This window comes from Echinops telfairi, unplaced genomic scaffold, assembly GCF_000313985.2.
Source record: "Echinops telfairi isolate 266 unplaced genomic scaffold, ASM31398v2 ScPeMD7_5;HRSCAF=22, whole genome shotgun sequence".
In the NCBI taxonomy this organism is placed as follows: domain Eukaryota; kingdom Metazoa; phylum Chordata; class Mammalia; order Afrosoricida; family Tenrecidae; genus Echinops; species Echinops telfairi.
The window spans coordinates 28,621,252-28,625,661 of NW_022103901.1; the positions used below are offsets into that span (position 1 = coordinate 28,621,252).

The following is a 4,410-nucleotide window of genomic DNA, read 5'->3' on the forward strand; positions in this document are numbered from 1 at the left end:
TATGTCCAATACCAATCTATAAAGTCCTCTTCAGACTCATGCAATACATGTAATGACACCCAATGCAGGAAGATAACAGGCCAGTGGGTGGAAAGTCTTGTGGATCCAGTGGCAGTGGAAGCATCTCAGCGCTGGTAGAGCTCCAGGGCTCTAGTGTAGCTCCATGTGTCTTGTCCACAGGAATGTCTTGCAGGGAGTATGTGAGTGTCCTGCCTCCAGCGAACTATTTACCTCCTTAGTAGCTCCAAATGAAGTCATCAAGCTGTGTCTGATTGACAGGCTAAACTCCACCCCTTTACTCTTAAGTCTCAAATTGATAACAGATTATGTAACCACCACAATGACACAATCTTGCGTGCTAAAAGGAAGGAAGACTTAAAGAACTTGCTGATGAAGATCAAGGATTATAGCCTTCAGGATGGCTTACGACTCAATGCAAAAAAGACCAAACTCTTCACAATTGGACCAATAGGTAGCATGATAAATGGAGAAAACAAAGTTGGCAAGGATTTTCTTTCTTGGATCCATAATCAAGGCTCATGGAAGCAGCAGTTAAGATATCAAAAGATGTGCTGCATTAGGTAAATCTGCTGCACGGAACCTTTTTAGAGTACTGAAAAGCAAGGATGTTACTTTGAGAACTAAGGTGCACCTGACCCAAGCCATGATATTTTCAATCGCCTCATATGCATGTGAAAGTTGAACATTGAATTAGGAAGACCAAAGAAGAATCAATGCATTTGAACTGGGGGGCTGGGGAAGAATATGGAAGGTACCATAGACGGCCTAAAGCAGTACAGTCAGAGCGCTCCTTGTAGGCAAGGAGGCAAGACTTTGTCTTACGTACTTTGGACATCTTGTCAGGAAAGACCAGTCCCTGGAGAAGGACATCATGCTGGGTAAAGTGGAGGGGCAGAGATGGAGGAAGGTCCTCAAGGAGATGGATGGACACAGTGGCTACAACAACGGGCTCAGGCATGGGAACTATTGTGAGGCTGGTGCGGACCGGGCAGTGTTTCCTTCTGTTGTGCCCTGGGTCACTATGGGTCGTACCTGATTCGATGAACAACAACAAAACATCAGTATTGTTAACCTTAAGGGATTCAAATTGTGTTCTTTTTTTTTTTTTAATACTTTTATTGGGGACTCTTACATCTCTTTTCACAATCCATACATTCCTCCAGTGTCAAGCATATTTGCACATATGCCGCCATCATCATTTTCAAAGCATTCTCTTCCCACTTGAACCCCTGATAAAATCATGTTCCTTTTCAATGTTCTTTAGCTGCTGGGAACAAAAAGGAGTTTGAAGGGGCAAAAATCAGAGCTGGGATTCTTAAGAGCAATTTCCTTGGCCTGTTTTCTCATGGATGCACTTTTCCATTTTCTTACAACTTCAACTTGGTAAGTCTCTGTGATGGTCCCGGGTTCTTTGAGAAAATCTATGATGAGTCCTGTTTGAGATTCCCCCAAACATGATTGCCATGACCTTCTGTCTTGTATAACTGGCCCAGCCAATCCACTCAGAAACTGGTGTTCTAAATTAGCCCTTGCTCTCTGGATTAGATTGGTTGGTAAATCCAATCCTTGCTGACGACTCATTCCATAAAACTGCCTTCATTAGCTGCTGTCTTACCAGACTTTACATTCGCAGACCCTCACTCCATGCTTCTGGTCCACCCGCATCAAGCTGAAAACTGGATGAGACAGAGATCACTAAAAAAACGCTGAACCATGCGAGACCCCCAGCTTCGGGAACTATTCCGTCAACATAACTCTATGGCTTTCTTCCACCGTTTCAGCCACCGTGTTTTCATTGCTCGAGGCTGAATGGAATTGAAAGGGTTCTTGGCTCATCTTTGAGGTCTTCCCAGGCTTAGATGGTTGCAATGCATGGAAAAGTATTTCTGTAAACTTACTGCAAGGCTTCTGTGCTCTGGTAAGATGTCTACTTGAGTTTTGTTAAAAATTTGGTAATAACCATTTTTCCTCTGGCACAAAAGTACCCCCCACCCTTTTTTTAAAAGCAACCTGAAGGGTCTAGAACAAGAGCATTTTCAGCCATCCATTCTTGCTTAGAATCAGCCCGGGTCTGTCAGGTGGGACTGAAACCTTCGTGGCAGGACTTTTTGATTCACCCTCCTGGACTTCACTGAGAAGAAATGGTCTCCGAGGGTGACCTCTCTCTAGGAGATCCCAAGGAAATCCTGAGTCAGTGGAACGAAATATTGTCATCTTCTGGTACGAAGGTTGGAGCTTACATTCCCTTTGTTTAGCTTGCTGTGGCTATGAAAACGTGGAGCAGTCGAAGCTTGTCAAGCTGGGGACATTTCTACCTCCAGTCCAGGCAGATCCCCACCCTCGCCACCCTCCGGGTCACCTGGACATACAGTTGGTCTCCTTCCACCTCCGCTCCTCCTAGTCTTTCCTCTGTGCCTCTTCCCTCTCCAACTCTGCCTTCCTTCTCCTCCCTGGCGTTTTATATTCTTGCATATCTGCTCAAGACAGATTGCTTTTTATATCTTCTACAATTAAGAACACCTCTTCACACCTGACAGGGACACTGACTCTGGCAATGGGCACCTGTTCTTAGGAGATGCTATTTAAAACCCAGAGTCCGACCAAGGTGGCCTAGACCCTCGCCCCCTGGAACATGGTTGAGATGTGCTGAGGAATGCTCTGTTTGGCCTTGGGCTCGAAGTCTTATGTAATAGACTGCAGAATTATCAGCATCTTGAAAGGAAAAATGCAAAACGCTTTAAAATACTAATAAATATTCATTTTAAAGTCGAGGGTCCAGGCAGAGAGAGCTGGATGGTGGAGAGTTGCACTCAGACAGCACAACTAAAGAATATCCCAAAGCCAGCCCTTCTTCTTCCGCTGCGGGAGGGATGAACTGCTTCTAAGCTTCCTTTGGGTTGACTGAACAGCCCTGGTCGCCAGCTCTTCGTCAAAGCCCAGTGCTAACAGGCAAAGGAGAAAGGAGGGTCCTGATCGCCTCGCTGTCTGGTTTCACACCTTGTCACAGCACTGACAGGGAGAGAGCATTGTCCCTATTGTATGGATGGGAAAACTGAGGCTGAGAAAGAGCAAAGAACTAGCTCTGGGCCACGCAGTTGGTAAGAAACAGAGTTTCTGCGGGTCACGAATGTACAAATGTGCTTTATACAATGGATGGATGGATGGATTGTTATAAGAGTTGTATGAGCCCCCAATAAAATTATTTAAAAAAAAAAAAGAAGCAGAGTTTCCACGCGTTGGGGTCTGTGCAACCCTGAAAATGAGCTCTGAATGTGCAATAAGCCCTTGGCTGTTAAACGCAGCCACAGTATTTCATTCCCACCAAATGACTTTTCGCTGCGTGAGTCTTGTCAGAATGTGGGAGAAGATGTCAGTAACATTTAGTGTGAGTAATTATGAACCGGATTCCCTGGAGTGCCATCCTGTTGTGCATCAAATGAGCCCTCAGAGACGCAAGAGGAGGCATCTCCTCACCAGCAAGAGTCAGGAGTGGAGTGTGTCCTCTGAACCCAAGATCCCTGTGCAGTGAGCCTCCTGGATGCGGAAGACAGCTACACCTCAAGGAGCAGCAGCAGACCCAGGAGCCAGAGCGTGGAACAGGGATGGACTTCCCAACCTGAGGAGCCGGTGAAGAGGAGTGCTTGTGTGCAGGCAGCTGGCTGGTGGGGATCTGGTTTTGCTGAGCCACAGTGCTTGAGCTGAATGCCAGCGCAGCAGTATGCCCCTTTGGGCAATTATTATGAGAGAACAAAACTTTGTAAAACATCCTGATGAACAATTCAATGCTGAGCATTTGTCACTGGCATTGCAACTTGTTAACTTCCTTCATGAACCTTTTACGTATGAATGCTGTCTGTGGGTTTCTGGGTATCTTTGGCAACAGATATTAGAAACTCCCTTCTTCCCTCCCATGGAGGTGGTTCTGACTCATAGTGACCCTGTAGGACAGGGTAGAAATGCCCCTGTCAGTTTCCAAGACTGTAACTCTTCCCTGCAGATCAGCTGGTGGTTTTGAACTGCTAACCTTGCAGTTAGCAGCCCAACACATAAACACTGAGCTACCAGGGTTCCTATTAGAAACCAGAGTGATAAATTATAGAACATTTTAATCAAGGCAATGAAGATCCCAACAACTGCCCTGCAGAACGATGCGATATTCTGCTTTCTTAAAGATTATAGTGTAGTAACAAAAATGCAAATAACCCAATAAAAATGGGCACAAGAGCTGAATGGGCCATGAACTAAAGATGACTTCCTCACGTGCACATGAAGAAATGTTCCCATTCATCAGCAATCAGAGAAATATAAATTAAAAACAACAGGGAGATACCACCTCACATGGACACTCTTAGCAAAATTTAAACAAAAGTAGAAAATGCTAGAGATGAG

At 45.3% G+C, this 4,410-nt stretch overlaps 1 protein-coding gene across 1 annotated transcript in view; it reads right to left on the reverse strand.

Annotated features, from left to right (window-relative positions):
* The window catches only part of BMERB1 (bMERB domain containing 1), an 88,686-nt gene that overhangs the window by 21,258 nt on the left and 63,018 nt on the right, over nucleotides 1-4,410 (reverse strand). The gene's annotated exons all lie outside the window — the stretch shown is intronic.